The following is a 12,320-nucleotide window of genomic DNA, read 5'->3' as shown; positions in this document are numbered from 1 at the left end:
ATTTCTATGGTATGAAGGCTTAGGCCCATGCTAATTGTCCTTCCATTGGGAAGGGAAATTAATCTGCATTTGCCCTCTCTTCAACCTCTCTCTACAGCCAGTGGGAACCAGGGGGAAAAAACAGTGGGATATTCATTCTCCAAGGCAAAATGGATACTTAGGAGATAACCGACATTGTTTTATCTGACCACAAGCACATCCAAACAGCAATACATTGTGATAAGTTGACTTCTATTGTCAAAATTGCCTACTGTAATTCCAATTGCTGTCAACAAGCTTTTGACATTTTATCTCAGTAAACAGAGATAAACATTTAGTGATGATTAACTCAATAAACCATTTATGCATCACAATAACAATTAACAGCCCTGGTCTTTGCAAGAACCTGTTTACAAAACACATTTCTGCTAATCTGCAATGGTTCTGTGGGTCTGGAAGCTTGTCACCTTTTACTGCAGTGCCCTCCTCGGTTTTGTTGACAGTGAAACACTACATTATGTTAGAAAGCTTAATATAGCACAGTGTTCACCACCACCCCAGACAAGAACATGCGGGTTGAGATTTTTCAAAGCTGACTAGGGGATTTAGGGTAAAACTTTCAAAAACTGAATACTTCTGTGTAGTTCAAAAGCTTGTCTTTTTCACCCACAGAAGTTGATCCAATAAAACATACTATCTCACCCACTTTGTCTCTTAGGTTTTAAAACTTTTCCTGAACCACACAGCTGTCATTAACTTCATTAGGAGTTGTGTGGTTAAGTCCCATGTTTGACTTTGGAAATCTCACTAATCATGTTTAACAACACTATCAGCTTGCCACAGTAAACCTTTAGAGTTAACCGTGGCCAGCTGACACGATATTAAACACCACAGACTGTGTCTACACCGAGCGCTAAGTAGTTTTTAACATTGTGATGACAGTGCACATGTTCTGGACAAGCCCTTTGTAAAGCAATTATACTTTCTCTAGGAGCCAAAATTTTATTAATCTGAAACTTCATTGACTTCAGTTTGAGCTTTGCATGAGCAAGAACTCCAGCCAGAAGGAAATGGCCGTGATTATAGTTGATTTAGAATGCAAGGCATATTACATGATATGTGATTATATCCATAAAGAAACAGGAGCTAATATGAAAATCAACAATTGAACCTTGATCCTAAAATATGCTCTGCAGGAGTAATCCATGGTGTCCACATGGGAACCTACTGACTTGAGTGACACTGTGTAGATCATATTGCATGAGAAAAGTCATAAAATTTAAGAATCATTTCACAGTTTGAATAAAATAAGTGCTTTAAGTGATGTATGAAAGAAAAAAGTGTGTCTAGATTAAATGCTTAAATCATCATTTCTACACACTCAATTTGTGATACTGCAATACACATTTTAAATACCGTACCCAGGGCCGGTGCGACCATTTAGGCAAACTAGGCGGGCGCCTAAAAGCCCACTCAAGTGAGGAAGTGGAGTGGAGGTGAGCTGGGGTCGGGGGGTGCGGGGAGGGCCACCTGCAGTAACAGGGGGAGTCACACAGGGAACCACTCCCCACCCCCAGATCACCTCCCCTCTCCCTCCTCTGCTGAGCACATGGCCCCCGCTCTAAGTCTCCTCCAATCAGCGCCACAAGCCTGGGAGGGGAGGAGAATTAGAGCAGCGCCAGCGTGCTCAGCGGAGGAACGCTGGGGTGGGCTTCCCGGGCGGGGTTAGCTGCCGTGGAGGGGGGCAAGGTTAGCTTCCATGGGGAGGCTCCATGGATGGGGTTAGCTGCTGTGGAGGGGGGCGGGATTAGCTTCCATGGGGGCTCCCTGGGCCGGGTTAGCTGCCGTGGGGGAGGGCTCTCAAGGGGGGGTAGCTGCTGCGAGCGGGGAGCTCCTAAGGTGGGAGGGGTGGGTGGGCGTGGTTGTCTAGGGTGTAAAACTTCCTTGCACCGGCCCTGACTGTACCTATATCCTTTAAACTCTTGTATGGAATGGTTATTCCATAAAGAGCCATTGTGACGTTCCATGCATCTTCCCCTGAAATATGCAATACTGGTGGCCACTTGTCACAGACAGGAAACTAGACTCGATGGACCACTGGTTTAATCTGCTATGGTGATTCTTGTGTTCTGCCTGCATTTACACCACTCCATAGAATTTAAATTAGGCTAGAATTTGGTTCTAAATCAGCTCCTCATTTTCTATTTGCCTTTGAAAAGTGTGAATCTCCAAGAAAAATCTTTCAAAATAAAAAAGCTGTGGGATTGGTTTGGTTTGGGGAGGGGGTGATATTTCTAGTTGCAGAAGCTGATGTTTTCTATCCAACTTTAATACACATTTTAAAATTCTAGGCAAGTTAATAACACACTGTCTATACAATCAATACCAGGAAATTACAGAAAAAGTACATTTGAGAAGAAAAGTTGTTTATTGTAACAGAAATCATTGAAAAAATGCCTTAAAACTGACTTAAAGTAATAGCATTGTCTATATTCTTGCATACATTCAGACATAGTAAATTCCTGTCATAAACAGATAGTTAAGGGTTAATGTCTCTTTTACCTGTAAAGGGTTAACAAACAGTGAACCGAACACCTGACCAGAGGACCAATCAGGAAACAAGATACTTTCAAATCTCGGTGGAGGGAAGCCTTTGTTTGTGTTTTTTGGGTTTTGCTTTGTTCTCTCTGGGTCCTGGAAGGGATTAGACGTGAGAGCAGGTTTCTTGCCAATCTCCCTGCTACAGTCTCTTATATATTCAAAATAGTGAGTATTTAGTAGAGAAGGCAGTTATAGTCTTTTGATTGTTTTCTGTATTTGCAAATGTGTAGTTTGCTGGAAGTATTTTAAATTGTATTTCTGCTGGAGGAGGCTTTTTCCCCAGTTTCTATAAGCTGATAGACCCTGTAACTTTTACCATCTAAATTACAGAGATAACTTTTACTTTTTTCTTTCTTTTTTATTAGAAGTTTTGTTTTAAAGACCTGTTTGATTTTTTCCCCTTGTTGAGCCTCAAGGGAATTGAGTCTGTACTTAACAGGGAAGGGGAAGGGAGGGGAGATGGGGGAATCCCTTTGTTTAGATTCATGGAGCTTGAATCTGTCTCTCTCTCCAGGAGCCCAAGGAGGGAACACCTGGAGAAGAAGAGCAGGGGAGGGAAATGGTTTATTCCCCTGTGTTGTAAGACTCAAGGATTTGGGGTCTTGGGGTCCCCAGGGAAGGTTTTTTGGGGGACTAGAGTGCCCCAAAACACTATATATTTTTGGGTGGTGGCAGTGTATCAGATCTAAGCTGGTAATTAAGCTTAGAGGAATTCATGCTGGTACCCCAGTTTTTTGGACTCTAAGGTTCAGATTGGGGAAAGATACCATGACAATTCCAAAGAGATTTCAGTACAATTTTAGATATATTTTACTTCCATTAGATTCTACTTGACCAATGATCAATCTATTTTACTGCTTCTGCAAAATTCTTGTCCAGGTTTCTTTGTAACTGCTACTTTACTATAAAACACATACTTCAGCACATGCACTACTATCATGTGAACATACTATCTCATCTCTGACTCCAGAAGCTAAATGAAAAAAAAAAAAAAGAATGTTTGGAATTTTGATTTCCAGCTATAATTCTGCTTTCCTCTAAACCCTTCCCATTATGCTGCTGTTTTGGGCACTGCTGTGGTACTGGACATTCACCACACCGTTGCTACATTATTTGCTATGTCCCTTACACTGGGGTCGGGAAATAACTCACAGGAGCTTGAGTTCTGCCAACCTGCATGTGCTTAATCATCTCATAGTAAATTTAACTACTGCAGATGGTCAATGGCCAGTGTATAATGATGCCTCGTGTGCCTATCTATGATGAATTCTAGTTTATGAATAATTCTAGGCCATGTATACTCTGACAGGCATAGAGGTCAGTGACCAAAACAATGAACTGTTTGGAACCACATTATTCCAGAGGTGTATATGTATATTAAATAGAACCAGGCTATAGAATTGTAATAAAAATGTAATAATTGATGGCATGAGAGTACTTTTGCTTAAATATATTGTCGATTGTTCTTCTAAACTCAGCCATTATATGTAAAAACTAAAGTCACAGCAATGTAAGTGAAAAGGTTGGAAAAGTAGTTAAAAGAATCAAGGAAAGCCTGAGGGTATGAGAATCATTTGTCTTTGTACTAATGGATGTATGGCCTTTTTTTTTTTTTTAACAGCCAGCTGGGAAAGAAGGAGGGGTGGGCAAGGTATGGAAGAATTGCTAATCCTTTATTCTACCCATCCCCATCTGCTGCTTAACATTTACGCAATTTGGGTGAGATGTGTTCCTTTGGTTAAAATGCTAGCCCATGTAATGTGACAACACTTTGCACCAGAAAACTGCCTGGCAATTGATATGATAATATCATGTGTGAGAATACTACAAGATGATGGGCCTACAATTACATGTAAGAAAAAAACATCTCTGTTGTGATTTGTGTTTTATGGAGGGATATTTGACATTTTAATGACTGCCAGGGCATAGGCTATTTAGAATGGTCTCTAAGCCTTATTCTGTGCTCACACTGGTTTAAGCCCATATAACTCCATTGAGTTCATCTGAATTACTCCAGATTTACTCCAGAGTAACTGAGACTAGCATATTATCCTCTGATTTTTGTGGTCTTTTCTTTATGCTGTGAGCAAACCTACCATCTCAGGAGCCAAACCCATCCCATTCATAACTCGTATGGCAGAGACAATTTATATGCATATTATCTTCCTGTTAATCTGCATGAGAGTGTGTGGTTATAGAAGTGTGACAGCATAACATCTAATCTTTGAGAAACTCTAGAGGTCTCTGGATTTACTATTTTTGCAATTATTGCTTTGCATATCCTTGAGGGTTTCTGCTGAGGGGCAGCTAGTGAAAATGCAACTTGACTTGTTAAAATAAAGTAATTATTTAAATATACAGCTAGAGAGAAGACAAAGGGAGTTTCCCTTGTTTAATGTTTACTCCAGGTTACACTTAATCATTCTCTCAAGTGCTGTAGAAAAATAACTGTAATGCAATTCACACTAGTAGTAGAACAACCAATGAGTAAAAATATTGACCATCTTCAGGCCTGGCAGAACAGCATGCTTTATTGTCTTCTAATGCAGTTTTGCAGATGCATGGTAGGTGCATGCTTAGGAATAGTTTACACTTCAAAGTTTTGCTGGCATAGCTATGTCAGTTAAGAGTGTGAAAAAAATCACTCACCTAAACAACATAGCTTTGCCATAAAATGCCCTAGTGTAAATGCAGTTATACTAGCAAAAAAATGCCATTTGCCAGAATAGCTTATTTTGTTTTGGGAACTCAGCAGAACTTAATTTGCATCTCCAGTAAGAGGATTTGCTAGTACAGCTATTCCCACAAACACTTTCTAATGTAGACCAGGCCTGAGAGAGAACTTCCTTGTTTAGAGTTAGAAATTAGGATGTGTTTTTGCCTTTTCTGACACAAGGAGCCAGGTTATTCCTGCTGAATGAGTGTAGGGAGGGCAGAGGGCAAACTCTAGGACTGTGGACAATCACAGCTCCTGGATTCAGGGGAACAAGAATGGCCATACTGGGTCAGACTAGTGATGCATCTAGTCCAGTAGTTGTCTCTGACAGTAGTTGGTGCCAGATGCTTTAGAGAGAATGAACAGAACAGGACAATTTTGAGTGATCTATCCCCTGTCATCCAGTCCCAGCTTCTGGCACTTGGAGGTTTAGTAACACCCGGAGCATGGTTTTGTGTCCCTGACAATCTTGGCTAATAGCCATTGATGGACTATGCAGAGACTGTTTTCTTCATGTGCCCCCAGGGGTGAAAGGGATTAAGAGGAGGTCAGACCATGAGCTGCCTTGGTATGGGCATCAAAGTATGATGCAACCTGCTCACTCTCCCAGAATGCTGGCAAGCTTGGGCACAATTCCCCCCAGTGTTCTCCTGAGTGGTGCAGCTGTTACTCTTGGGGGAATTCTGCACCACTGAGCACATGTAGAATTCATATCTCCTGCAGCTTTTCTTTCCCCTCGCAGAAAATACATTCTGCCAGGGAGGTGCCACAATTCACCACCCCCAGGAGCTGCTATGTTGCCAGAAGAGAGGGCAGCTGGCTTCAGGCCAAATCAGCTAGCCATGAAGAGAGATAGGGCAGTGGCTGCCTTTCTCAAAGCATTCTTCCCACAAGGCCAGGTGAGGCACAGGCTATGAAGGGGATGGACAGAGCAGGGCACATGGAGCTTCTGGAAGGTCACATAGACTGGTGTTCAGAAGGATTACTGGGAAGGGATGGACCGGGGTGGGGGCACGGATGCTAGTGGGGTGACAGCATTGAGCCATGGGCTCAATGGGAATGGGGGTACAGGGCCACAGGGGAGGCAGGGGGTGACAGAGTGGGGGTACAGGGACATACAGGGACAGGGGGAGGGAGGGTTTAGGGACACACATGGATGGGACAGATGTGTCTGACTGAATGGGAGAGACTAGGGTCTACATGGGAGAGGCTCCTCAACTCCCTAACAAACCTTCTCCCCCAGGGACATGCACAAGGGGAGTCAATCAGGGGCACGGCTTCCCTCCAGTATTAATCTAATATATATATTTCTTCTCCAGACCCAGCTGTTTCTCCAGCCCCAGTGGCTGACCACTGTTTGCTGCCCCAGCGGCTGCTCTGGCCCCAGCCTCAGCCTCAGCCACTGACCCAGACAGCCCCAACCTCAGCCACTGCTCCAGCCCTGGCCACTACTCTAATATGCCCCTTCAAAAGTGGACAAATTTAAACTCCTGCTTCCCCTAAACCCTGTTCCATAGTTCTCCCACCACACAACTCTCCAGGTTCACACCCAGGCTCCTTCCCAGCAATTACTTCCCTCTTCCTCAGCTCCCAAGTTACCCCTGACTCCTGCAAGCCTTTGCACTGATTCTGAGGGGTGCAGGAAATATGCCTCTATATTGTAGTTTAAATGAATTATAGCTCAAAGTTCTATATTAATATACTTAGTAAAAATCTCTGTTTGTCAAAAAAAAAAAACAGTTCTGAATCTTTTTTGTCGTCTGTATTGTTGCACACATACTTGCTGACAGGTATTTTGAAAGAAATCACCAAAATAATTGAAACTGGTGCAATTATATTGTGTTATTTTGACAAAGAAAACATGTAGCATTTTAAAACGTTCACAAAAATTTTATTTTTTGGTGCAGAATTCTCCCAGGAGTAAGCTGTGCTCTCTCTCCAGCACTGGCTGATAGGTAAGCACCGCAGTCTGGTGCAGGGCCTCAAGTAGGACCTGCTTCAGGGCTGGCTACTGAAACTCAGAAATTTCATAGTTGAGAGGCAAGGACTTGGTGTTACCGGCTCAGCAGCTTTATCTGCTAACTCTGCACATTTCTCTGCATCAAGCATCATTGATAGTTTATCCTTTGATTTGTAATAACTCTTTCAAGGCTGCAGGACTGGAAATACATCTCCATGCTGCTTTAATAATGTTTCCCTGCAAAAAAACAGAGCAAAAGCAAAGACACACTTGTTTCAACCAAAGCGTTTTCTGCACACCACCGAAGAAATACGCTTCTCCAGTGCTGGTAGAATATCCAGGTACAGCCTGCAACCTATTGCTTTGCAAAAGCATTTAGTTCAAATTGCTACCCAGAAACATGCCACAAAGGGGTTAAAGTTGCAGCAGCACTGCGTGGTGGATCTTATTCTTGCAAGAGTTCATTCTCTGTGCTTCCTTCCTTTAGTGGGATGCTTTTGGCGATAGGAGATAGGCCCTAATACTGTATGATATGTAATTCTCCCCCCCACCTCGCACGCAATCATCAGGATTTTCCTGGGGTTTCTCTGTTTGCATTTCAACCAGACTGGAACAATTTCCTTCTTTCAAATTGTCCCAGCAGGGACTGGGCACCACCCCCAACTCCTCTTAGGCTCAGGAACAGCAGCAGCAGCCGCCACTTCTGTGAGGCAGGGCCAGGAAATGTGCATTGTGATCTCCAAATGAGGAAAAGCTAAAAATCTTAACCGATGCCACTGAGGTGCCTCAGAAATTATTTTTAATCACTTCTTATTACCCAGCCCTGTTGAAGTGCACAATCTTAATTGAGGACGCCTTCCGTACCAAGAGCTCTCTCCTATAGCTGGAGTCATGCTGCTGGAAGCGGTGGGGAGAGAAGGGTATACTGCCTCTGGTGATGTGCATAGATGTCTATTCAGCATTTATTTCTTTATTTAAATCCTATTGAAAGGAAAAAAAAGAGGCTGAGATGACACATTTAACCTCCGGTTAATCAGAAAGTTCTCTATTGCTTATGGGTCAGAATGAAGTTCCCCAAGAGTCGAAATTTCTCTTCTCTGTCTTCCAGCTACATATTAAAGGACTTAAGAGGTAAAGGATAAGTATGTCTCTATACCTGACAGAAGAGGCAGCATTCAATGCTATTGTTAGTCAGCTACCCATGGGACTGAGCGATAGGGACTCTTAAATTCCAGAGCCAGCTGTGACACTGGATAATCAGGGATAAGTTGTTAAGGCTAAAGCTAGTACAGTTGAAAATAGCCATAGAGGGCGCTATCTAGAGGGAGTGGGAATTTCACAAGGGAATGCCTTGAGTCCCTCCAAGGTACCAAAGCATGTGTGGAGATGAGCACCTCAAAGAGCTGTATTGGCCTGGTGTGAGTAAGAGGAAACCAAACTATTTTTAGAATTATGTAGTAGGGGGCCCCAGGTAAAAGAATGCAGCATACAGAAATAGAAAGTGCATCTGCCCCAGGAACACACTAGTCATTTGCAGCCCAAAGATGGTCTTTGCAGTGGCAATGGCCAGATTTCCCAAAGTGTGCCGTGACTCCTATATATAAGAGCACTCACGGCAACTGGCCCTTTCTGAGCAGCAGAGAGGCAATTTAGATGGTTGCTAAGTGACCAGATCTGCTCTGACAGGTACCGCACACAAACACACAGAAGCCCAAGTACACATGTGTAATGGTGCAACCCCTTACCAAGATTAAATCCTATCTCACTGTCAAGAGAAAAAGGATTCTCCTTTCCCTAATGCCCCGTGATTAATTGCCTAATCACAGACCCTCTCAAGCAAGAGCCAAAACACTGCTTCAGAGGAAGTGCCAATTTCTACATATTCCTCCCACGGGGGTATGCTCATCACCTCCTGTGACGAGCAGGGCAGGGCCATGTCTGCTGAGGAGGCCTGAGGAACCATAGCCCCTGCACATGGTTTTCCAGTGCCCATGCAAAGTGACTGATAGTAAATCCCAAAAGATGGGAGATGGCTCTCATTTGTCCCTCATTTTATCCCACTCAGCAGAAAGAGCTGAGGTTTGGCAGCATTTAAACGTGATCCTCTGTCCTGGTAGAAGATCTTGTGGACACAGAAACATGTGTAGATCCATTCAGAAATAAGCCCGCAACACTTACATCCAAAATACTTTGTAACAGTTATGTCTAGAGGTAGCATGATACTTGACAGAATTAGGAAAGTATCACAAAAAATTTCCACTAATTGATTTGAATGTGTACATTAAATTCTTTTAATAATATTTGCCCAGGTTGTGTTTACTTTCCATAAGTATTCAAGCAAATGAGTTTACAGCAGGAACATTTGTCAGATCGGTGACTTTGAAGCAAATATTTCAGAATATTCATTCAAAGCAAACTGAATTCACAATCAGAAGTGTTTGCACTGCAAATCTGGTTTAAAGAGTTATGTTCATCCAGACAATAAGCAGAAATATGTCAGGTAACCTCTGATCAATCAGACCAGGTTAAATTTCAAATATTTAATACTCACAAGAAACTGCTTATGAACAAACTACAGATCACTTGGAATTAATTGCAGAAGTATTTGGGAAATAATTTACTAGACTGGATAAATCTGATAATACCTACCTCATTGTGAGTGCATTTCTATTTGAATTCAGATAGGCAGGCAACCAAAGTATTATAGTAAAAGCTGACCAGAGGATGACAATTCTGTTTGGGGCGGTAATGTGTGTGTGGAACCCTAGGCAGAACGAGGGCTTGAACCTGCGTCTTCCATCTCCTACACAAGTTCCTGACAAAATTCCTACAGAATTTCTCTCACATCCAAAAACCTCCCTGGTTAAAGTTTTGTGGAAACCAATAAATTTTGACAACATATTTCTGACCACCTCTAACTACAGCACACCTTAAACCTCAGAACAAAACTGTAAATATCTCTTTACTCATATTTTCCCTAACAAACAGTCCAGAGATTTAGACTTTCCTTAGGGTTCAGCAGCTGAATACATCTTGCAGTGTTGGAGATGTTCAATTACCCACTGCAACAGAAGCTTGGAAGGAACATACACCATACAATATCTTGCATTTCCCCCCACGTTGTACTGTAGCTTGGTGTCTGTTAGACCTGCAGCATATCCAGCTCCTTTTTCATCAATGGCTCTTGATGAATTTAACATTAGCTCTCATACAGACTACAGATTTAGAACAAATAACCCTTTCATTCAGTTAATACCGGCAACATAGCTATAAAGCTGTAATAGTTTATGACTTCAGGACATAACCTGCAACCACAGACAATACAAATTATATTGCATTCTTGTGTTTTATTACTCATTGAGGCCCACTAAGAGATTCAGAACTGTTTCATAGTCAAGGATAGTAGCTCTTTATTCTTTTACCTCACAGCTGAAAAATGGCTTAATTCTGTGACCCAACATGCTATAAATCTTTGTCAAGTTAGCCCCAAAATGGCATTGAGTTCAATGATCAGACAGCAGAAATACTAATTTATATAGGCTTGAGACAGAAAATACCTACATAAATAGAATTCCTTCTCTGTAAATGTAGTGGTTACTCAGCAAATGGAAAGATGAGTGCTGTTTTAGAAAAGGATGTTTCAATCATCATTTGCAAAGATACCTGTGTTATTTAATGAAAAGCACATTACAAATTGCAGATGTATTTTGTAGTGTTGTTCGTCTTTTAGCTTTGTAGAAAGATGCTGAAGAAATAATTAAAATTGCTATTGCACCTTCTTAATCCTACCTCTTCTTGTCTTGGCCTAAGGTTAGGGCTATGAAAAGGAACAGAAAGGATGAGCCATGCTTTCTTTAAATGGAAGGTCTAAATAAAAAATGAAGATAATGGTGCTTCAAGAATTGCTGTGGACCAGAGGGAGAGAATGCAAACCTGTCCTGGCTTTTAAAATAGGGAAAGGCCATGTACTTTTATGCTGCACCTGCTGCTGGAGCAGAGCTGTATTTGTAGAGGGCTGCAGTCCGATCTGCATATCAAATAGCTGATTTGTAGATGAGGTCATTCATTTTGTGGTCGTATGTTTGCTGTGTTGGGGATGGGCTGTTGCCTAGCAGTAGGCCACAAAGTCCCAGCAGGTTTCCTGAGTCAGCAGCCCTCCTCCATCCCTGCTCCCTCCCATTTTGAATTCAAATCCAGGGTTGACCTTAATAAATAAAACTCTGAAACTCATTTCTAAATTCAAAGCACACGTGATGTATTATGAGTTGACAGTTTCCTTTGATAATTCCAAATCCTTAGGTGGTTACTCTATAAACAAAACAAAAATCTAGGAACGTTCATACCATGTGAATGAAGGTATGACAGATAATGCATTATTACATAAACACCATGACACTGTCTTTGGCTACCATGGCATATGAGGTATGTTGTTTTGCTAGTGTAATATGAATGAGAGGATTAAAAGATTGGTGCTATATCTATTTAAATTCATAAACATGTCAAACAATTTTGTAAGATAAAATCCACTTTTCATGCATCAGTTATACCCTTACTGTTAATTTTGACAGCCATCTCTCAGTGCTATACTTATTTGAAACATTTTAAGGGTGTATATATTTTAGTTTCAAAAGCAAATTAAAGATACTTGTTTGTCTGTTAAACCCAGCACAGTAAGCCACTATTTAAAATAAAAAAAAATTAGGCAAAGAAGGTGACATGCATAAGTTGAGGTACAAAACTGCATTTAAAAATGTCATGCACATATTTTGCCACTTATCTGCAGCCATTAACTGAGTGGAATTACATGTATGGATTTAGGGCTTTTATTTTAGAAGTATACCCTGACAAACGGGATGTGATCAAGTCATGACATTGAGTGCAGGATCCGTATTCACTTTTTTGCCAAGAAATATATTTTTCTCCAAAATGTTTAAAAATTTTTCTAGAAAGAAAGGGGGAGAGGGGAAAACCACCACCCCTAGCCCCAAAATAAAACCAAGCATTTCAGTACAAATTGGAGCCTACATAGCTCAAAGTAAAATCTTGCAAACTCCTATTAGAAGC

This window comes from Gopherus evgoodei, chromosome 3, assembly GCF_007399415.2.
Source record: "Gopherus evgoodei ecotype Sinaloan lineage chromosome 3, rGopEvg1_v1.p, whole genome shotgun sequence".
In the NCBI taxonomy this organism is placed as follows: domain Eukaryota; kingdom Metazoa; phylum Chordata; order Testudines; family Testudinidae; genus Gopherus; species Gopherus evgoodei.
The sequence above is the reverse complement of the archived record's forward strand: the minus strand, read 5'-3'. Positions refer to the sequence as shown.